Source organism: Ambystoma mexicanum, chromosome 8, assembly GCF_040938575.1.
Source record: "Ambystoma mexicanum isolate Mex_15411 chromosome 8, UKY_AmexF1_1, whole genome shotgun sequence".
In the NCBI taxonomy this organism is placed as follows: Eukaryota; Metazoa; Chordata; class Amphibia; order Caudata; family Ambystomatidae; genus Ambystoma; species Ambystoma mexicanum.
This window is the reverse complement of record NC_090929.1, coordinates 777628248-777652423: the sequence shown is the minus strand read 5'-3', so window position 1 is coordinate 777652423 and position 24176 is coordinate 777628248. Positions and strand designations below refer to the sequence as shown.

Genomic DNA, 24176 nt, shown 5'->3' with positions numbered 1-24176 from the left:
GTTGGGACAAGCAGTACTAAAACATCTATTTGCCACTGTACCTTCTCACAACCCACCTTGTTCTCCAGGTACTGCTCGATAATCTATGCATAGCATGTGATCTAAGCAGATCCACCAGCCGCAGAAGGCATACATTACTCAATGTAATCGTATTTCTGATGCTTGCATCTGCTTAGATTCACATGCGCCCACCCTTCCTTCGCTGCTGGAGTTGAAGGTGCATAGATGTTTTCTCTATCTTACCTTTCTGCTTACCTATTCCTGTACTCACGCTACACTTCATGCAACCTGATGTCAGAAACAAAACAATCTGGGGGACCTCAACGCATGAATGACCATGGGTAAAGTAGACGTCACACTAGGGATAGTATTACTAACACGCCCAGTCAACGTCCCTGTTCGAGTTTTGAAAATAAATCTGCGACTACCACTAGATGTCGGCCTAAGCTTTGCATGTTAATCTAAGCAGATACAAGCTTGCTTGTTTGTTTGTTTGTTTGTTTGTTTTATTTATTTATAATGCTCTCCAGACCCTTAGGTTACCGGGCGCAGCAGCAAGTATATGCGAGACTTACAATGTTACAATGTTACATGAATGAATTTACAATATTACAAAATTACATGTATGTACAATTAGCGGTTGCAGTATTTACATGAATGTACAGTTAGCAATATACAGAGTTAGCAGTAATAAACATAAGGGTTACTAACGCATCTGAGTGCATTAAGTAGGGCTACACTTGTGAAGGTTCAGGTGTCTAGTCGTCGTTAGCTTTAATATGTTTGATGAAGCATCAGAAATACGATTATGGTTAGTAATGTATGCCATATATTTTTATTTTAGCACCTGGAAACAATGCTCTAACTCATTCTATGACTTAACTTGTGTTTTTTTCAAGTGCAGGACATGGGGTGGAACTGGGAGTGTTTCAGAAAAATGAGCATTGTTTTACACTCATGAAGCATTGGAGCCCTCACTTTTCATTTGGTGTTTTGACTTTGAATGTAATAACTTTTTTGGTTCCATGTATTAATATCCCCACAAAAATATCGCAATACAAAAATACCATTTTTTTTCATTGGTTGAAAATCAAATCATCTCCTGTCCTTTTGTGCAAACAAATGGTTATTTGTTTTTATAAGGAGTCAATTTGCTATACTTATGGAGCAACAACATGTAGATGGTGCAATTATAGAGCTACGTCTGGATGCAGAGTTTTCAATGAAAGGATTGAAGTCCTGCACATGGCTGAATATTGATATTGATATTGATATTTTATTTGTATCGCGCTCATACATACATGTTTCAGAGCACGACGAGGCAAGGGAGGGGAAACATGAGAGGACAAAACAACGATCTTACTAAGCCCAGTGACATTGAGAACACGCAAGTGCAGGGGAGTGAGGAGTGAGGGGAGTGAGGAAAGGGGAAAGTGCAAGGGAGAGGGGAGAGGTGGAAAGTGCTGAGCAAGGGATAAAAATGACAACACTGGAAGTGCATCCAGCAAAGGTTGCAAGTGCGAGTTTTAAAGGGCAGACAAAGGGTGTCTGATAAGTGCAGGTAAGGGGACAGTAGGGTTACAGATACAGACCTAAGTGTAAGGGTTGCTAGGAAGCAGTGCAGGTATGTGCCACGGTGGCCAGGGACCTGGGCCCGAAATCAGAGGGTAGCCAGGTGCACGGAGCCGAAGCAGATAGATTAGCAGGAGAGAGGAAGAGAGAAGGCAGAAGCAAAGAGAAAGGTCTTGATGTGCTTCTGGAACGGAGATGGTTCTCTTCATGTTTTAGAGTGGCAGGGAGGCTGTTGCAGAGGGAGGCCCTGTTAGGGAGAATTCTCAGAAATGTGCTAATTCCCTCCACCTTAGAGACCCCCAGCAACTTTGCTGGATTTTGAGGACTTGATTTTTTTAACCTGGAGAGAGTGAGACCCTTTTTTCCCACTCTCTCATGTATTTTAGTGTGATTTCTGAACTTGTGTTTCTTTTGGTTATGGAGCCTGACAAACTCCATAGGCATCATCTTTTACATTGTGTCACATAGCACCTTCAGTTCAGTGGCACAGGGAAATCCTGCAGATTTCCCAAAGGTTTAAATACTTTCTCTGGGATAACATACTGTTTACCAGAGCAGTAAAGTGAAATTGACTTTACTTACATTTGTAACTTTCTAGATCCAGCACACACTATCTTACAATAGGATGCTGGAAGGGTTACCTAGTATCCCCTTTGTCTAGCTTCTCATGTAACAATTTTATGTAACCCTTTCCTCACTGAATAGCTGGTGGCAGTGGTTTCGTTTTAACTACTCTGGTATGCATTTACCGCGGGTTGCGTTTGCAGCTGCAGTAAAGCACCCAAGGATGCCATTTTTGTCAAAATGGCCCGATCTTCTTTTTTCGCCATTTCTTTGTGGAAAGGTCCTTTGTGAGATTTACTCTGCGTGCCAATCCAGGATTGATCCCATTGTTCGCTTTGCCTTTGGCGGGATTCACGAGTGAAGCCCGCCTCTGTCTCCAAGGTGTCTGGGGTGGGCAGGAAGTGACGGAGGTGCCCGAAACTCCCTGTGCTTAGTCTCCTAGGAGACCCAAATGCACTCTGTAGTGATGGGCCAGCTGACTGTCCGGCTAAGACAGCTACCCTGCTGGGTGGCTGACAGCCGGGCTGCAATGAATGGGAAAGGCGAGGCTTTTGGCTTTGAAGGCAGAGTCGACCACTGGACAAAAGAACCGAAGAAGAACTTGAAGAGGACGCCTGCTGCAGCTCCTGGAACGTTGGTTTGCCCGGTGAAGCCCTGCTGCTGCGCTGAAACTCCAAATTCGTATCGACAGAGAAACCCCTGCAAGGACAACTTCTCCCCTTGAGTTGGTGGGACCAATCAACTCCAAAGTAAGCCACCTGGACAACCTTCTTGGAGCTGGTTAGATTTCCACAGAGTTGCTGCTGGAAACCGAATAGCCAGGGAGAGGAACACCAGATTGTGTGCGTTGCTTTTAAGTTGGCTAAGAGCTCCAGGAAGATCCTCCGGGGTCCCAGGAAGAAGGACTGCCCATGCCTGAGCCCCCTCAACAGAGTGCGGGACCCCAGAAGCAAGGAAAGTCCATCTCGACAGTCAAGAACTGCAGTGTTGCTATTTGCGGTAGTCGCAAGGAGCTTAAACACCGAAGTGCCACTTGTTGGAAAGATTGCCGGTTGCGAGCGGTGACCATCCCATTGCAATGCAGGAGTCCCCAGAAGTCCTCCCTATTGGCCCCACGACTGAGGCCCAGGAACAGCGAGATCTTCTTTTCTTCAAAGACTTCTAAAACATTTTGCAAAGACTTTTCTACTTACCTACAAGAGGTGCTTCATCCTGTATGAGACATTTGCCGATTGACTTTGGCCTAGCCTGCTATACTGAATAACTCTGCTTAGGGGATCCAAAAGTATTTACCTGCTTAAGAATATTTGTGGTCTCTTTTTTGTTCTAGTAACCTTTCCCTATTACCAACTTCTAACAGTTTTCTCAATGCAAACAGTAAGATATTAATATCCCCAGCACCGTAGGTATTGAAGCATCCAAAAGGGTCTTTACTGATTTAGAAACTAAGAGTGTATAGTACTGAAGTATATTTGTGTGTTGCTTTTTATGTTGCTCCCTTCTGAAGTAGGCTTATTCTGACTGGCTGATAAATAAATTAATAATTGTTTATTCAAGAAACCTTGTGTGTAAGTGTTTAGTTGAATACTTGGCACTGTGAATCTCTGTGTAACTCCCCTACAGTTCACATTGACCCCTCTTGAGATAAGCCTGGCTGCTCAACACGCAACCAACCTGTGTAGTACAAGCTTATACCAAAGGTTGGCTTTCCTATTACCTGTAGTCAGAATTGTTGTAGTGCACCCTAAGGGTACTGCATACAAGTTTTGCCTAACACTGGTGGCAGGCACTGAGGATATATTGTAGAGTTGTTACACTAAGAATTTGCTTTGCTTTTGTTCAACTAACAACCTTCACAAGGCTAAGCTCCACTAGAAAAGCAATTGTAACATGCCAGATATGGATACATTCAGGCAGGAAGCCCTGATCATTTTAACAGTAGAGCAACTGAAAGAAATGTGTAAAATCCGGAATCTCCCTGTTAAAGGAAAGAAAAATGAACTGATTGCAAGATTGTTGAATAATCAAAGTCTGGGTAGTATGCCTGTCACACCTACTAACCCAGGAAATGTGGAAAATGATAATGTGGATGATAATTCAGAGTCTATCTCTAATATTGTTGAAGAGTCAGTGGAGTCTCAGGAGGAGAGCCCCTCTTTACCTCAACAGGTCTCGTCTCGGGGAATAAAAGGGAGTGAGAGCATGGCCTTATCTTCTAGTCTCGGTATAGCTCATCCCAAAGTCTATTTCCAACTTGGCCATGTGACAGGAGACATGTTTTGAGCTTCTTTGTTGCATTTAATACTATTAAATGAATTGATTGATTGATTGATTGATTGATATTTTATTTCTATCGCTCTCGTACACAAGTATTTCAGAGCGTGACAAGGCAAGGGAGGGGAACAGGGGAGAACTAAACAGCGATCTTACTAGGCCCAGTGACATTGAGAACGCGCAAGTGCATGGGAGAGGGGGGAGGGGAAAAGTGCATGGAAGGGGGGAGAGGTGGAAAGTGCGGAAACAGATAAATAACAATAAATAAATAATAAAGGCAACAAACAGTGGTAATACAGCCAGCAATTTGCAAGTGCTAGGAATAAAACCTGGCACTCGTGATTTTTTTCTTTACACCTCAAACAGAAGCGCATATTGCTTCTCACGTTCATTGTATCTCCTCAAGTAGATAACCTGGCTCTTGGCGGCCCCAACTTTTGACACTGAGCCGGACAAGCTTTCTCGAATATTACTTCGCTGTCAGCTATTTATTCAACTGCGCCACACTTCCAGCCCTTCCATTCATGGGGTCCGATTTGCTCAAATGCGTTGTGGAACATCCAAATTCTAAATACACATATATGTATTTCCGAGGCTTGTGGAATCTGCTTAGATCACATGCTGTGCATAGGCCGACATCTAGTGGAAGCTGTAGAGTATTACAGTTTGTTTTTCGAAACTCGAAAATGGGCGTCGACATAGGGCGTGCCAGTAATACTATCCCTAGTGTGACGTCCACGGTACCCATGATCCCTCACGCGTGTAGGACCCTCAGATTGTTTTTTTCCACCATACTTGTCGGGAGCATTGTGCGGAGTTCCCTGGCTTTCAGCCATTTTGCAAAAAATCAATATTAATTTCCCCGTTCTTTCACTCCCACGTCGAGACACCGAAGATCGACGCTGGTCTGAAGAACAACCAACCGTCGAGACTGTACAACGGACTTTGGGCCTCGGAAGGCCTCTGGCCTCGGCCCTGCAAGTAGGGAGAGTGGGGGGTGGAAACATACTCAACACTCATTATTATTTCCTACATACACTAGCCCGCTGCCTTAAGGTGACATATGGAGAGTACTCCATTTAAATTTTGCTCAAAGTGCAACCGGGTTGACAAACACGCCACTTGTAATCTCTGCCTGCCGAGGGACCACCCCGAAGCGAGCTGCAGAGTGTGCAAGCTTTTTAAAGCAAAAACACTCAAGGACCGCTCCACTAAGCGTTGGGCCCACCATGCCAGGCAGCTCGAGGCCATGGAAGCGGTTGGTGCCTTCAGTGATGGCAGTGACGCCGCCTTTTCAGACGGCGAGTGCACAGGGGTGTCGAAAGACACCCAAGCGCTAGTCCCCAACCTCTGAGGATTGTCCGGCAGGGCAGTTATGGGGAACACACCCGGCGACACGAGCGCTACCCAAACTACTTCTACACCTAAACACACTAAGTCCAACCGAGACTCGACACGCGTGTCGAGTTCTCGGAAGAAAGAGGCACATAGAGAGCGGTCCACGGAATCAGTGTCCTCTGGGCGTTCCAGGTCGAGATCGCCGCATGACACACGGCAACCGTCCACAGTTGCCAAGAGTGCCTCGCTCCCCAAAGTCACGGAGGTACGTTCGTCAGAAGACGAATCCGACCTCCAGCCCCAAGCCACACACCAGAAGTCGGCTCCGGCAGCCAGTTCCGCGTCTGCCCATGTCACAACCCTCGCCCAAAACCCCCTCTGGCAAACTCATTGGCCAGGTGGAGTCAGGACTCGGGCCTCTAGAGCCTGGCATCCTCTTCCAAAACCCTCTAGAGGCCACTCCTGGCGCCTATGGCACCAGGCTCATACACCATGAAAAAACATGTGCTTGGGAACTACTTAATGTATTGTTAGCCAACATGGAGGCATCCACATCAGAGACGTCTTTATGGGAGGGCAAAAGGGGCACTTGCCCAGGGCCCCCACCTTGGAGGGGGCCCCCACAAGGCTGCCTGATCTAAAGTAAGATTCCATTGTTCACTAGACTTGAATAGCACACGCCAGGAGATTTTATGGGGTGCTCCAGAGGCGCTAAACCTATTGTCTGTCTGTCCTGACAAGTCCATTCTGCCTTGATCAATTCATCATGTAATGCTTTCTGCGTTCACTGTGGAATACATAGTTTGTGTGCTCCGCACGGCACAACTTCTGTAGCATTCTTTCCTTCTTGTGGAAATTATGTTGATCATGTGCAATAGCCAAAGAGGAAATGCATATTGATAAATTGAGTGCCACAATGGTTCAGACGTTAGTTCAATGTGTTAAGCACGCATTGCAGAGATGTGTGTTCATATGAAAGATTAGAACAGCACATTGCGAGGCTGGCTGAACCTTTCCTATGTCTGAAGTTTATAAACCTACCTGCATATATACTTGGTTTTGCAACATAAGAGGTGCTATTATCAGCAATGTTCCTGCACCAGTTAGGGGTTGCTATAAAAACTAACATGTCATTTGTATGGTGAAGGTCTAGAAATTGGTTTGTCCAGATGGGGCGTTCTAAAACCTAGGCAATCCCCTCCAAAGATGAGCATAAACGATTAGTCCAAAAGGTGAATAAAAGACTGTGGAACCAAAGTGTTCATGCTTGTATCCTGACTTTGCCAGCAGACAATAGTGATCCTGGTCAAATCATATATATCTTGCATTACTGTGCTGTCTTCTGTGAGGTTTGCCTTCTTGCATGCTGGTGGCATCGTTTAGCTCATTACTTGATCTTTCTTCTTATGTAGGCCATTTGAGTGGGAGGGGTGGTAGACAGGAGAGAGCCGACCAGATGTTGCAGGCCTCAGGGAAGCATATTTTAAGGTCTGTTTGACACAAACAACTTTTTGCTTTTTGTATAAAAGTCAAAGGTTTTTCTGCACGTTTATGAATGACAATTTCACAAGCCATTGTTTTGGAAGTATTTAAAGCTTAAAGTACAAAGACATACCTAGATTAAATCTGTTAAATCACATCGATTGGTATGCTGGTACTTATATACTTCCCTTGATGATGGATAGAATTTATCTAGAATCATTCCGATTTTGCGTAACACCCTTCTGTAATATTTTGGTTTTAAAAAGTGTCAGGTTTGGAAATGTGACTTGTGTACTTTGCAAGTCAGTTTTATAAAAATTCAATTGTTTTAGTACATGGTAACAGCTGGAAAAGAAAGTGTTCAAATGCAGAAATTGCAGAGTTGGCACAAATCCCAGCTTCACCCCTTAAGCAATATCTGATCCTGGGCATCTCATTTAATCTTGTATTGCCTAACCTCTTAGTGTTGCCAGTCCCTAAACCTTTCAAAATTGTCAGCCCCTCAGTGTGATTTCCTTCTTAGGGTATGATCTTCATAAAAGACTCACTCATGGTTTCACTGGCTATAGGGTTGCTTCCACTATAATAGTGAGCATTGATATACTGCACACCACAGGCACTTGTTCCCTTGTTCTCCAAAGGCAACGCTATTTGAAAACCATGTCCCACTTCTAATCTCAGTCTGTCTGGATAGAGGCACCTCCCTGGTAGCTTCTAATCTGCCTCCACTTTCCATGATATGCTATACGATGCTATGTGTAGCTTTCTCCTTCCTTACATTTGGTCTACTCTATCCATGCTTGAACACTTTTGCATTCTCCGAGGCAGCTAAATTGAGCTCTCTGCCTATTCTGGGTTACATGTACCGTTTACATACAGTCCTGCATTAATACTACAGGCTGCATACCTTCCCGGATGCTATTGATAAAAGGTATCCTGTTTCTATACTAGAACAGAAGTAACCTCTTCGTAGATTGCTAATGTTGGCCTTCTAATGCTACTTGTTTATCAATCTGATTAGAGCAAGAATGAAGAGGGTAAGGGGACTTAAAGGGAGTAAACATGCTTATTTTGAATGCTGCGAGGTGGCATGGCTCCCTATGGGTTTTGTTCACGGTGGTGGGGGAGGGTGCCTCCAGATATACTTGATCACTTAATTCCTTTGGTTTGATTGAGGGGGGCTCCAAAGATGTTCATGCCCAGGGCCCCAAAAAAGCTTAAGATGACCCTGATCCACATAGCTTGGTTCCAAGGAACCAAGCTATGCAGGCTAGTGTTTTGGGTGCGGTAGCCTAGGGACTACTTTACCTGGACTATTTAGTTGGGGCTATTTAAACCACACGCCAGCAAGACAACACGCTTTGCGTTACTTTGCAGTTTGCAACGTGACGCTCACCGTGTCCAGCTATAGCAGCAGCATCTTACCTGCAGTCTTCATCTTTAGTCACTCGCAGCTACTGAGAACAGCTTCCTCGAATCTGCACGCCTCCCGGACAGAACGACCTGAAAGAGGAAGATAGATGCAACATTAAAGTAAGAAGTAGAGACATTTGCAAATTACGAACTGCTCAAAAGGCTTACCTGGCTGGTCGCCTCTCGGCTGGCACCACTCCGGACATTCCACTCGCGCTGAAGAACACTGCGACCCGCAAGGAAGGAAAACACAGGTTAACAAAGGCAAGACTTCGCAGCGCTGCGCATAGCGCTTACTTACCGCATCATAGTGCTCTTAATGCGCCACAACAAAACTAAAGAACAGCAATAAAACCTACCTGAACAATATCAAACGGGCTGGCGTCAGTGAAGTAACTGGACCACACACGCCCATGAAAGACAACGCGCCCCTGCAAAGAAGGCAGGACGGAGAGCACGCCTAACTCTACCACAAGGCAGAACCTTCCCCGCAGACCATATCTGGGCAAAGCTGAGGAGCATAACAGTGAGTAACCCAGCTGGGTGGCATCCCTGTGGATACCAGGTAAGCGTAATAGCCTCTGAGTCCTGACGTGCACACTCGAAAGAGAGAGACAGTCCCCCCGAATCTCGACGCAAGGCATCGAAAGATTCAGAAAAGGCCAAACCTTCAGGGAAACACTGTTCCACTCATGGGAAAGGGCACAAACAGCAGAAAGTGTCATCACATTCAACTTCTGCACCCCAGGCACACAAGGACAAACACAGGTCGTCAGATAAGGACAAATCTAAGACCCTTGTCCCAGTCAATACACCCACGCTCATCCCGCCCACTCCTCAGGATATGGGACTAGAAGAGGAACCCCAACAGGAGGTTGTCATTCCCAGTTCCAGAGAATGGAGCACTGAGGACATAGACAGGGTGATGAGGAGAATGTCTTCCTTAGCCAATTTCTATGAAAAAAACCCACAGCATTTTCTTAGCTATACCCCTAACAATGCTGCTCCTTCAGGATCCAAGGACCCTCAGCCTCCTAATAAGAGATCTCGGTTTGATACTCCAGCTCAGGGCCTGACTTCAGACCCTTACTACATCCAGCCTTACCAACAGTATCAGGATGACCCAGAAATACAAATGCTGGACGACCAAACAGGGGTCGAGTATTATGGAGATGACGAGGACAAGAATGAGGAGGAGGAGAACGAGGGAGAAGTCTACAATATGGACTCTCCGGTTCGCAAGGAACCACAAGTTACTGTCTCACCAATAGATAACCAGCCCCTTCTAAATGAGGTCTTGGCTAAAGCTGCAGAGCACGTCCACATAGACACTCAGGGGGCGCAGGAAGAGAGGGACTTTGCAGAGGAGCTAGTGGGGGCAAAAGGCCCATTGCTCAAGCCATTCCTATTCTCAAGTCAATCCAGCGAAGGATTGATCCTTCCCTTCTCACTCCTAATCTCACTAGGGCTGTAAACCCCAGAATTGAGAAATTGTTCAGGGCCGCCCAGTGAGACCCACTTTACATAAGGGGTCAACTTAAGCCCGACTCATTGGTAATCACAAACACCAGAAAAAGAGCGGGGACGCCTCTATCTTCATCTGAGGCTCCCCCAGACAACGAGAGCAAGAGAATTTATGGGTTAGGAAGGAAAGTGGCCTTCACTTCCGCTTACCAGGCAAGAATCGCCAATACCACCATTCTGCTGGCAAGCTATAATTGCCACCAGTGGGAGCAGGTAGCTGCTCTCATTGACTCCGCTCCGGAACCACTAAAGGGCCAGCTAGCCCAGATAGCGTCGGAGGGTAGAGCCGTGTCCGGTTGCATTCTGAAGACGACCTTTGACGCCGCAGATAATGCAGGCCGGCTCATAGCAGAGAGCACTGTCATTAAGAGGCACGCTTGGCTAAGACATTCAGGGTTTAAACCCGAGACCCAGGCTACCCTTATTGACATGCCGGTTTAACCAAATGTCTTGTTTGGCAAAGCAGTAGAGGACACACTCAAAACTGCCAAAGACAGGTACGATACTCTGAAGTCCCTGGGACAATTGACAAATAAGCCCACAAATCAAAGAGGGAATAGTAATTTTCGTCGCTCACTCAGCCTAAATTCCCAGAGGTGCTCCAATTACGCACAGGGACAGGGTACTTCATGGGGTGGCAACCAACAGACTACCCAAAGTTATGGCAGCGGTAATAAAAGGAGCCGTGGCAGAGGAAGGGGCAGCCCAGCCAGAGGCGGTACACCTCACGCAAAACAGTGACGTTCCGCTCAGGGTTCCTTCCCACGCATCCCCAGTAGGGGGGTGCATTTCCAACTTCACCCAAACATGGGAAGGGATCACATCGGACAGGTGGGTGCTGTCCACAGTGTCCGCGGGATACTGCTTCGAACTGCTGGAGCGCCCCCGCAACCACCCTTCATGACAAAAGATACATTCCCTGGACCACCAAAAGATCCTCCTCGAGGAAATCATCAATCTTCTTATAAAGGACGCGATAGAACTCGGCCCGGGCAACCAGGTAAACAAGGATATTTATTCAACTTACTTCCTTGTGCCAAAAAAAGATTTGACAATGCGCCCAGTATTAGAATTACGCCCTGCAAACAAGTATGTCAAGCCCCAAAAATGTTGCATGAGTACTCTCCAAGAGGTAATCCCCCTCCTAAAAAGAGGGGATTACATGGCAACATTGGACATGAAAGATGCCTATTTTCATATTACCATGTTCCCAGCGCACAGAAGATTCTTGCGTTTCAAGGTGGACAGTCAGCACTACCAGTTCAAGGTGCTGGCCTTCGGTATAGCCTCAGCTCCAAGGGTATTCACCAAGGTACTGGCGGTGGTGGCGGCACACCTATCAGGGAGGCAATCCCAGTGTACCCTTACCTGGACGACTGGCTCAGCACGGAGACCCCATTAATTTGCAGTTCAAACATCCAAAGAACGATCAACCTCCTCTTCGAATTGTGTTTCTCTATCAACGAGAAAAAATCAAGCCTGGTGCCAAGCACCTCCAAACAGTTCCTAGGAGCCATCCTAAACACTCAAGAGGGGTTGGCCTTTCCATCAGAGGAAAGAATTTGGAACCTGCTACTACAAATTCCACAATATCAGTCCGGCCACCAGATAAGGGTGTGCAAAGCAATGCATTTGCTAGACATGATGGCGTCATGTATTTACCTGGTCCCCCACGCGCACCTGCGCATGCGCCCCATGCAAGAATGGTTAGCGAAACAGTGGTCTCAGACAAGTGGTCAGTGGGATGATCTAGTGGTCGTTTCGCCAACACTTGTACAAAGCCTCCACTGGTGGACAAGAGAGAACCTGTCAAAGGGGAAACCCTTTTAGGATCCGGAGATACAAGCTGTAGTAACTACAGACGCGTCCCTGTCGGGGTGGGGAGCACACTTCCTTCACCACACAGCTCAGGATCTCTGGTCTCATATCAATCTGTTAGAACTTCTGGCAGTCTTCAGAGCACTTCGAGCATTCGAACCCCACCTGTTGAACCTGTCAGTACAGATCTTAACAGACAGTACGACTGCAATGTTTTGCATAAACAAACAGGGAGGGACTTGTTTGCCAAATCTGTCCAAGCTTGCCCAGAAAATTTGGACATGGGCACTCAGACGGAACATTTACTTGTCATCTCAACATGTTCCAGGGGATCTCTATTCTCTAGCAGACGCATTAAGCAGAGATCCCCTCCCAGAAGAACACAAATGGTGTCTACACAGAGAAGTCGTAGAAGACCACTTCTCACAGTGGGGTTTCCCCACTATAGACCTATTCGCTACAAGCGAAAACAGACAATGCCCAGGATTCGCATCCAGGTTCCCCTAGCCAGACTCCAAGGGGAACGCCCTGTGGATGAACTGGTCAGGGATGTTTGCCTATGCTTTTCCACCAACTCCTCTCATGAGGAAGGTGGTCAACAAGATGCACAAGGAATCGATGACACTCATCCTAGTTGCTCCCATGTGGGCGAGGCAACCGTGGGTCCCACACCTACGCAGACTAGCAGTGTGCGAACCTATTAGACTCCCATGCTGGCACAACCTACTATCACAGCACCAAGGTCAAACAGTGCATCCTCAACCCAGCTCAATGAACTTGGCAGCATGGCTCCTGAAGTCATAGAGTTTGTACATCTCAACCTACCTGTCATGATCTCTGCTTCCAAAAGGTCAGGGTTTTCCCAACTCCCTTGGAAGCAGATCCATAACCCAGGTTCCGAGTGCCAACCAGTCCCAATTGGGACCTTTTGGACCCAGTCCTGGCGCCAGTGGCACCAGGCTCATAAATATGCCCAGTCCCAGCGCTGGAAGCGCCGGGCTCATAATGCTTGGGTGGACTTACCTGCAGCAGACCATGCTGCTTACTTGCCTGCCAGTTGAGTCTCTGATCCTCTTCTGTTTGGAACTACTTTTCCTGTTGGGTGGGGCAGGAGCCTCTCCCTAGATTCAGAACACTGGAACTCTTCTGGAAAGCAGGAACTCTTTTCTTACCTAGGCGTGGCTGTGGAAGGAGACACCTAAGCAGTACAGGAGGCTATTTAAACCACACCCGATGGATGAATCTTGCTTTGCGTTATTCTGCATCCTCAGCAGCAGAACGCTCATCGTGTCTTCTGCATCTGATCCTGGGCCTAAGGAAAAAGGCTTACCATCCTGAATCCAGTCTTCAGCAACACCTATAAAGACAAGAAAGAACAGGTTAGCATTACGGTCTTCAGTGACAGCTCTTCACTTACCTGGTCCATCGGCTGTCACCAACGCCTCGCGCTGCATTCCGGCATCTGAAAGACAAAGGCTTACCTACTCTTTGTGCGCTCCGGAGGTCTTCACACTGCATTCCGGCATCTGAAAGACAAAAGCTTACCAACTCTTCGCACGCTCCGGACGCCTTCAGCGCTGCATCCCGCATTTGAAAGACAAAACAAGGTGCGTTTAAAGACATTGGGGAACTTTAATACTCACGTGCCATTACTCCTTTCCACATCTAACCCAGTGGGTATTCCGGCACCCTGCAGCCGCCCCGAACTTGTACCTGCAAAATAAAAAGACAGTTAGAGCGCATTGTGAAGCAGGCAACAAGCGCTTACTTACGTGCTTCCAGGCGCTTCTATTCATCACACGGGCTCCATCTTCAACTCACTTCAGCCCGCCATCCGCCATCGCCGGAACCCTGCAAAACAAGAGACATCATTACTAAAGACTTTAAAGACATTAGAATTACTCGAAACTTACCGTTCGTGCAGTAAACGACGGACAGCAGTCCTCTGAAGTCAAGAGGCCTGCTCCCCTTATCCAGTGAAGAAACTGGTTACAGCACCCTGCCTCGAGGCAGATGGAGAGCACGGCGTTCACTTACCTAAGGTGAGAGCGTTAACCTTTGGGGTTCTACAGGAGAAGAGAAAGGGAAGAAGAGAGAGACATTCAATAACCCAGTTCATTAATCCCACATTTTCTATCTGCAGACATCTTACCCTTTGAGCCAGACATGCAGTGCACAGAGGTCCAGCCCAAAGAGCCAGCCGTGGGTTACACATCACCTTTGAAGATACGGTATACGCCCAGTCAAGACCGGCGCCTCTACGGGAATCAGGTGAGCGTTACAGAACGCAAAGCCTACCACAAAACTCCCGTCCAGGCGCTATGGAAACCTCGGATACAGACCAGCTAGCCCAGTTACTTGGGGAACTAAGGGCAGAAGTGCATGCAGCCCGTCAGGAAACGAACGCTCTAAGAAGGGAACTGATTATTTCCAAGGAGCGAACAAATGATCTCGCTAGACAATTGCTACAGTCACAAGCCGGACAGACCCCGTTACCCGCATCTGGGGGAAATCTTCATTCTACATCCTCTATGAATCCAGTGCAGATCAACCTACCTGGGAATGTACCTCTGGCTCCGCCCGAACGATTTTCTGGTGACCCAAACAGGTTTGCAGTATTTATCAATCAGTGCCGGTTGCATTTCTTATGCCGGCCAGCAGCCTTTCCAACTGATCAAGCTAAAGTAGCTTTCGTGCTTTCGTACCTTAGTGGCAATGCGGCAGACTGGTCGATCCCTCTAGTGAATCAAGATGATCCGGTCCTCCATGATTTTCAAGCTTTTCAGCTCAGTATGGAAAAACTGTTCGCAAGACATTCACAGGGGCAGGCCTTGGACAATGAGCTTCTTTCGTTGCGACAAGGTAATCAAGACCTTTTGGCTTATATTGCGTCTTTCAACAGACTGATAGTGGAAACTCACTGGCCTGAGGACAAAAGGATTACGCTGTTTTATAGAGGTCTACGCGGAGAGCTCAAAGATGTGTTAGCCCAAGTAGTGAATCCCCCACCAGATTGTTCGGACTATATAGACTTAGTCGTTCAAATAGATCACAGACTGCAGAACAGGAAGGCCGATCGTTCCAAGTTTGATGCTCGAGTATTTTCCAAACCGCCAACTCCTTCCAAAGGAGTAGACTCCGGGGAACCCATGCAAATAGGGGGTCTGAAAGGTCCTCTAACACAAAAGGAGCGGGAAAGGAGAAAACAGTTGCAATTATGCCTCTATTGCGGAAACTCAGGGCACTTTCTTCGAGACTGTCCGGTGAAACCTGCCAAGAAGGCAGTAGGAGCTGCAGTTACCAAAGTTACAAACTCTGAGCAGGGAAACGACCTCGCCCGACAAGAATAGAGGTCCTCTTGCCGAGCGTGAAAACCAGTTCCGTGACCTCGCATTTCGTGATACCTATGGTCCTCATTAGCCCTGATAATCCGGATCGATTACATGCAATTGAAGCTTACGTCGACAGCGGTGCCATCGGCAATTATGTGGATCATGAAATGGTTTTGAGGATGAATCTAACTCTTTGTCCCAAGGCTGTAAAGGACGTCATTACTACCGTGGATGGTACGGAGATAGCCTCCGGGCCAGTAACGCATACCACTCAAGAGGTGACGCTAGTAAGTCAAGATGGACACCATGAGAAGATCGTGTTCGATGTGATCAAGGCCCCTCAGTTTCAGATTATTCTAGGAATACCTTGGTTAGAGAAACACAATCCTCTGATCGATTGGCGAGCAAGAACGGTCCAGTTTCCAGAATGTGTCTCTACTTGTCACCCTCCACCTGGTGTTGCACTGGCAGCAATTTCTTCAGAGACTCCCCAGTTACCTCCCGAATACCTAGAATACCTAGAATACCAAGATGTTTTCCGGAAGGATCAGGCTAACTCTCTACCTCCTCATAGGTCTTATGACTGCCAGATCGACCTGATACCTGGATCTACTCCTCCTTGTGGTAGAATTTATGCCCTCACCGAGCCTGAGAATCTTCACCTTCGACAATACCTGGATCAATACCTGGCAAATGGGTTTATTCGTCCTTCCAAGTCCCCTGCTTCTTCAGCTTTGTTCTTCGTTCCAAAAAAGGAAGGAGACCTTAGAACTTGTATAGATTATCGCTCCCTGAACCAGATCACCGTTAAGAATAGATATCCGTTACCTTTGATCCCTGAACTCCTGGACCAAGTCAGAAAAGCATGCATATATACAAAGCTGGATCTTAGAGGAGCTTACCACTTGGTACGAGTAAAAGAGGGCGATGAATGGAAGACGGCCTTCCGCACCAAGTATGGGCTATTTGAATATCAGGCCATGCCCTTCGGACTTTGTAATGCCCCGGCCGCCTTTCAATATTTTATGAACGATGTCCTCAGAGAGCTCATAGATGTGTGTGTTGTTGTTTACATTGACGACATCCTCGTTTATTCTTCATCGGAATCTGAACATCGGAAACACGTGAAAATGGTCCTTGAAAGATTGCGTCAACACAAACTTTTCGCTAAGTTGGAAAAATGTGTTTTCAACGTGACTGAAGTTGAATTCTTGGGATTCATATTATCACATGGCGGAGTGCGTATGGATTCAAAGAAGGTCGATGCAGTTCTCAAATGGCCATCACCATCCTCCGTAAAAGGTGTGCAAAGCATGTTAGGCTTCGCTAACTTTTACCGCAGGTTTATCCCCGAATTCTCTCGAATAGTCCAGCCCATCACTGCCTTGTTAAAGAAAAACAAACGTTTTGAATGGTCTACCGAGGCGGAACAAGCTTTCCAGGATTTGAAGACTAAATTTATCTCTGCACCAATCTTAAAAAACCCTCGCCCCGAACTCCCCTACATCGTGGAAACTGATGCTTCAAGCCTTGCCATGGGGGCAGTTCTATCACAAAAGGACCCGGTAACCAATCAGTTGCATCCTGTAGCATTTTGGTCCCGCAAATTCTCGCCTCCTGAAATCAATTACACGATTACTGACAAGGAACTTCTGGCTATCAAGTCTGCCTTTAAGGCTTGGCGGCATTATCTGCTGGGGGCCCGACACACCGTTACTGTGATTACGGATCACCGAAACCTGCAATATTTGAAAACCGCAAAAGCCCAATCCTCTAGACAACTCCGTTGGGCATTATTCTTTGCCGAGTTTGACTTCATAATTACCTATCGACCTGGTACAAAAAACGGTAAAGCTGATGCCCTTTCTCGGATGGGAGTGGAAGAACACTTGATCAACCCTAAACCTGTACCAATCATTCCCGAACAAAGAATTCTGGGTGTAATCGCCACAGAATCCATAGAGGAAGTTAAGGATAAAGCCAGGCAACTTGTAACTCCAGCAGACATACAGAATTGGCATCTGCAGGGAAAGGACTTTGCAGTAAAGGACAACTTATTGTATTTCCAAGAACGATTATACCTACCCAGCACAGATTTACAGAAAAAAGTAATCTCTTGTTATCACGATTCTTTAATGGAAGGACATCCCGGTATGGCCAAGACCTCAGAAAAGATCAAGCGCTACTTCTGGTGGCCGTCTTGGAAAAAAGATATCAGAGACTTTATAATGTCCTGTGGAGTATGCGCCCAAAACAAGAGTCAAAAGGAAAGACCAGCAGGCCTCTTACGCCCTATTGACATCCCACCTCGCCCTTGGCATACGCTTTCTATGGACTTCATCACCGATCTACCTCCATGCTCCGGATACAATACGATTCTAGTAATCGTGGACTTATTCTCCAAGATGGCGCATTTCATTCCGCTCAAAGGCTTGCCAACAGCAGCAACTCTGGCCCGAGAATTTCTCGAAAACATCGTCCGACTGCACGGTTTTCCTTCGGTTCTAATTTCGGATCGAGGTAGTCAATTTATTTCTCATTTTTGGCGAAGTTGCTGTCGGTCGGCTCAAATTGATGTGAGACTATCGACCAGTCACCACCCTCAGACCGACGGACAAACCGAGAGGACCAATCAAACTCTGGAACAGTATTTACGCTGCATGCTGCAACAAACTGAAAAAACTTGGAAAGACATCCTTTGGATAGCCGAATATGCCTACAATAACTCTGTCCATTCGGGAACTGGGAAAACCCCGTTTTTTCTTTTGTACGGCAGTCACCCTCGAACCTCGGAGTTGGATCCCCTCCAAGATCTTGAAACACCAGCAGTAGACTACCTGCATTCTACAATCACCCAAGCCTTTAAGGAAGCTGTTTCTCACCTTCAAAGGGCTAAAGAACAATACAAGAAAGGAGCAGATCAACATCGGAAGGAAGCCCCTCAATATCAAGTAGGGGATCAAGTCTGGTTATCCACCAAATATCTACCTCTAAAAGGGCCACGCACATTCAACCCAAGATACCTTGGTCCCTATTCCATCACTACCATAGTAAACCCAGTAGCGGTCAAGTTGGACTTGCCCCCGCACATGAAGATACATCCGATCTTCCACGTCTCTCTATTAAAACCCGTGCAACCTCAAACCCGACTAACCAAATCTCCAAAACCTATCCTAGTTGATGGAGAACTCGAGTTTGAAGTCAAAAGCATTCTGGACTCCAAGATCTCCAAATCTAAACTATTCTACCTAATTGACTGGAAAGGCTACGGCCCCCAAGAGAGATCCTGCGAACCTGCTGAATATGTCCACGCTCCTCGCCTAATCAAAAGATTTCACCGAACATTTCCTGACAAGCCAAACCCCCCGGAGAAGCCCGGTTTGGGAGGGGCCTTGAGGGGGGGGTACTGTCATGATCTCTGCTTCCAAAAGGTCAGGGTTTTCCCAACTCCCTTGGAAGCAGATCCATAACCCAGGTTCCGAGTGCCAACCAGTCCCAATTGGGACCTTTTGGACCCAGTCCTGGCGCCAGTGGCACCAGGCTCATAAATATGCCCAGTCCCAGCGCTGGAAGCGCCGGGCTCATAATGCTTGGGTGGACTTACCTGCAGCAGACCACGCTGCTTACTTGCCTGCCAGTTGAGTCTCTGATCCTCTTCTGTTTGGAACTACTTTTCCTGTTGGGTGGGGCAGGAGCCACTCCCTAGATTCAGAACACTGGAACTCTTCTGGAAAGCAGGAACTCTTTTCTTACCTAGGCGTGGCTGTGGAAGGAGACACCTAAGCACTACAGGAGGCTATTTAAACCACACCCGATGGATGAATCTTGCTTTGCGTTATTCTGCATCCTCAGCAGCAGAACGCTCATCGTGTCTTCTGCATCTGATCCTGGGCCTAAGGAAAAAGGCTTACCATCCTGAATCCAGTCTTCAGCAACACCTATAAAGACAAGAAAGAACAGGTTAGCATTACGGTCTTCAGTGACAGCTCTTCACTTACCTGGTCCATCGGCTGTCACCAACGCCTCGCGCTGCATTCCGGCATCTGAAAGACAAAGGCTTACCTACTCTTCGTGCGCTCCAGAGGTCTTCACACTGCATTCCGGCATCTGAAAGACAAAAGCTTACCAACTCTTCGCACGCTCCGGAGGCCTTCGGCGCTGCATCCCGCATTTGAAAGACAAAACAAGGTGCGTTTAAAGACATTGGGGAACTTTAATACTCACGTGCCATTACTCCTTTCCACATCTAACCCAGTGGGTATTCCGGCACCCTGCAGCCGCCCCGAACTTGTACCTGCAAAATAAAAAGACAGTTAGAGCGCATCGTGAAGCAGGCAACAAGCGCTTACTTACGTGCTTCCAGGCGCTTCTATTCATCACACGGGCTCCATCTTCAACTCACTTCAGCCCGCCATCCGCCATCGCCGGAACCCTGCAAAACAAGAGACATCATTACTAAAGACTTTAAAGACATTAGAATTACTCGAAACTTACCGTTCGTGCAGTAAACGACGGACAGCAGTCCTCTGAAGTCAAGAGGCCTGCTCCCCTTATCCAGTGAAGAAACTGGTTACAGCACCCTGCCTCGAGGCAGATGGAGAGCACGGCGTTCACTTACCTAAGGTGAGAGCGTTAACCTTTGGGGTTCTACAGGAGAAGAGAAAGGGAAGAAGAGAGAGACATTCAATAACCCAGTTCATTAATCCCACATTTTCTATCTGCAGACATCTTACCCTTCGAGCCAGACATACAGTGCACAGAGGTCCAGCCCAAAGAGCCAGCCGTGGGTTACACATCACCTTTGAAGATACGGTATACGCCCAGTCAAGACCGGCGCCTCTACGGGAATCAGGTGAGCGTTACACTACCACAGAGATGCATGGACATCCTAAAAGAACCTAGGAAACCAATCACGAGGCACTGTTACTTTGATAAATGGAAAAGATTTGTTATCCCGGTGCCAGAATAAGCAAATCAACCCGGTTGATTGCACTCCTTCCAATATTGTCACCTACATGCTCCACCTGCTGGATGCAGGGTTGGTATTTAATTCTCTCAAGGTACACCTGGCGGCGGTGTCAGCCTACACCACCTCCCATAACAAGGTTTTGTGGTGGAAAGTACCAGTGGTTAAAGCCTTCATAGAAGGGGTAAAGAGACTCTACCCTCCAATTTCAAACCCACCACCAGGATGGCACCTTAATGTGGTGCTTTCTAAGCTCATGGGGCCCCCCTTTGAAACCATGCATAAAGCCAGTCTCAAGCACCTGAGCTATAAAACTGCCTTATTAGTAGCCATTACATCCATAAGAAGGGTCAGTGAAATGTAGGCTCTTTCAGTGCAGGATCCTTTCTTTACTGTTCATAAAGATAAACTGGCTCTACAAACACACCCTAGGTTCTCACCTAAGTTAATTTCAAAATTCCACGTTAACCAGTCCATTGAGCTTCCGGACTTCTTCCAAGAACCCAAAAGCTCTGCTGAGGTGAAACTACACACTCTAGATGTGCGAAGAGCGGTCCTCTACTATGCAGACTAGACCAGGCCGCTAAGAAAAACAGACCAACTGTTTGCCTCCGTTGCTACAGGCAGAGAGGGAGATCGTGTCTCTAAAGGGGCCATCTCGAAGTGGATAGTCAATTGTATCCAGTTGTGTTACTCCCTTTCTGAAAAAACTCTGCCCTTTATGCCAAGAGCCGACTCTACAAGAGGCACTGGGGCTACTCTGGCTTTCATTGCAAATGTACCCCTTGACACCATTTGCAAAGCAGCTACTTGGAGCTCTATTCACACTTTTACTCAGCACTACTTCATTGACACTCATTCCAAGACAGATACTCAAGTGGGACAAGCGGTTCTAAGACATCTGTTCGCTCATGACCCTTCACACATCCCACCTCCTTCTTCTAGCACTGCTCGCTAATCTATGCACAACATGTGATCTAAGCAGATTCCACAAGCCTCAGAAGGGATACATTACTCACCGTAATCGTATTTCTGATGCTTGTATCTGCTTAGATTCACATGCGCCCGCCCTTCCTCCCTTCTGAGAGAAGGCGCATGGCTGCTTGTAGTCTTATCTATCTATGTATCTGCTTGGATAAACTGTACTCACGCTACTCCTCATGATACCTCATGTCAGCAAAAATACAATCTGAGGGTCCTACACGCGTGAGGGATCATGAGTACAGTGGACGTCACACTAGGGAAAGTATTACTGGCATGCCCTATGTCGATGCCCAGTTTCGAGTTTCGAAAAACAAACTGTAATACTCCACAGCTTCCACTAGATGTAGGCCTATGCAATGCATGTGAATCTAAGCAGATACAAGCATCAGAAATACGATTACGGTAAGTAATGTATCCCATATATTGGCGGCATGCCTGAAGTCTATTCACTACGTATAGCCAGCCTTATGATTACTTGGTCTACTTACAATATTGCTTCTTTACAATTATAAAACGGCATTGCATTCTTCAATGCTTCTCCGCACATGCAATCTTCATTTTGCTCCCAAAATGTTGCTCAATTCTTTACTTTGCCATCGGATCCTATACAGTCTATTCACCTTCTTCATCAGCATCTCTTCTAGGTGCATAATTTCTGCTTTATGTGATGTCACCAGTGTTTACTTTCATTCATCTTCACACTTTTTCTGGAACTTCCTTCAGAAGACCGATATTTCTTCACAGATACATCCTAATGGATACCTTGTTTCAAGAACTGTTTGCAGTATATATGTACCCTCACTGGTATTGCGCATGTCGCAATTTTCGGTTCCCAACATATAGGCAACATGGGGGTGGGACTTCTGGTAGAGGTACTTGGCTGCTCCTCTACACATGAATACATGGATTTCTGCAAACAGACTAAAACTCCACCCAATCGAAACAGAACTGATGATTTGCAACCCAACAACTTTAACACAACTACAATCCCTTGACCTGATAGAATGGGCCAATGCCCAATAAGGGTAATCATGGTAAGGAATCTTGGAACCACAACGGACAATACCTGCATATGTGAACTGCATGTCACAGTAATCATCATAAACTGCTTTTTCCAACTTCGTACTTCACATACTCTCTTGCCTTACGTAACATTCAACTACAGACCCATGGCCACGATTTCACTAGCACTCTATATATTAGACTATACTAAAAGCCTCTGTCTCAGACTCCTGGATTACCTGATGAGAACATTCTAAAGAGTCCAAAATGCAGTGGCGTGATTACTCCTCATAATATTCAAAAATATCCAACACTATACTCTTTCGAGAATACTGCTCTAGTCCTAGTTGCTAACATCAATAAGAAATAACACTGGGGTTCCTTTTTCTAGATGTTGTCCAAATGGCATGGTGCCTATGAAATAATAGAACAAAAATGGCCATACGACTATCAAGTCTCACAACCTGATTGAAAAATCAAGACTCATATTTATCAAATAAACCTCCTCAAAGAGTCGAGTGAAAATCCTGTTGAAAATACCACAGTAGTACTGACCAGCTTAACTGCTGATGAATCAAATAAGAATACCCTGATTCCTTCCGACCTGCCTCAAAATGGGAAGGAAGATCTATTTGACAAGTATTACCCAATTTGATTTGATCAAATTGGGTAAAAAATACTGAACCTGGGAGTGGGGGTTGCCGGGGTGTAACCCGCTCCCCATGTTTGGTATTTTTAGCCTTTGGGGGGGGGGAGTTGTGGGTGTGTCCACCGCTTCATGAAGATGGAAGACACAGGCAAAAAAGAAAAAGAAAAGGGGACCCTGCGCCGTCGGATCCGACCCACGTTGGTGGGACGGAACTGATGCTGCAGGGTCAGGAGAGGCAGCAAACGAGAAAGGTAAGTGGGGTTGTGGGGGATGTATTGTGGGTGTGGGGGCACAGCTTTGTTGAGTTTAGCCGTGGTAAAATTGTTATTTGCAGCGAAATTGACTCCGGTCAATTCCGCCGCAAATAATTCTGCCACGGTCAAACAACCCAGATCCATTGGACCTACGAGAAAATGCCCTGATATCTTTAGAACTGACCAAAAGACAATGGGGGAGTCCAAGCGAAAAAATCTACCCATGGCCGTGCTTGGAAGAAGCAAGTATATATAGGGCAACTAAGAGACCGGGGTACGGAATCTGTTGTAGGTGAAATGACAAGACTGAACCCTTAATAACACAACCGATTAATGATATAACCGCATAAATGCAAAACACATCACAAACCTAGAGGTGAAAAAAATTCTATTCACATCCTAACATGAGAGAAAATTGATTTATTCATTTAATAGAATATACCATAAGAATTATAAAATCTCATCATGTATCAAAACAAATGAAATGATAAAATGCAATTCATGGAAATATTAGTACATGATTGTCAAAGGGCAATCACTCAAAATGATATGCAACACAACCAGATCCACTCAATTCACCAGTCACTCCATCCATACTAAACTCATACATATCTAAAATGCAAACCTAAAATACAATGGTGAAATACACAAAAAATACATAAACACAAATAAACTGCTTGTGTAAAGGATTATAGCACCATACTCAAAATCTAGTCAGTGACAGACACTGTATTGCTAGAAGATGAATAAATTGTCCCGAAATTGGAGAACTTAATACGTCATATTAATTGACAGTTAGACCAAAGCAAACGTAGACCAATCAAAGAACTGAGCCAGGATGGGTAAAAGGAGTTTTTCATTAAATCCGTTCACCCCCAGGGAAGGTAGTCCCTTTAAAACCCTACCGGATACTAAAATCTAGAAAATAAATCATTGTAGAGGTGATGGAAAACATGCTGGGGGCCCAATATCATCAAACCATCTCAGAGCCCTTGGTCCTGTCT

The 24176-nt window shown here is 46.3% G+C and overlaps 1 protein-coding gene across 1 annotated transcript in view; it reads left to right on the top strand.

The window, feature by feature from the left end:
• The window catches only part of HK1 (hexokinase 1), a 1159884-nt gene that overhangs the window by 714474 nt on the left and 421234 nt on the right, over positions 1 to 24176 (top strand). The window lies entirely within an intron of this gene.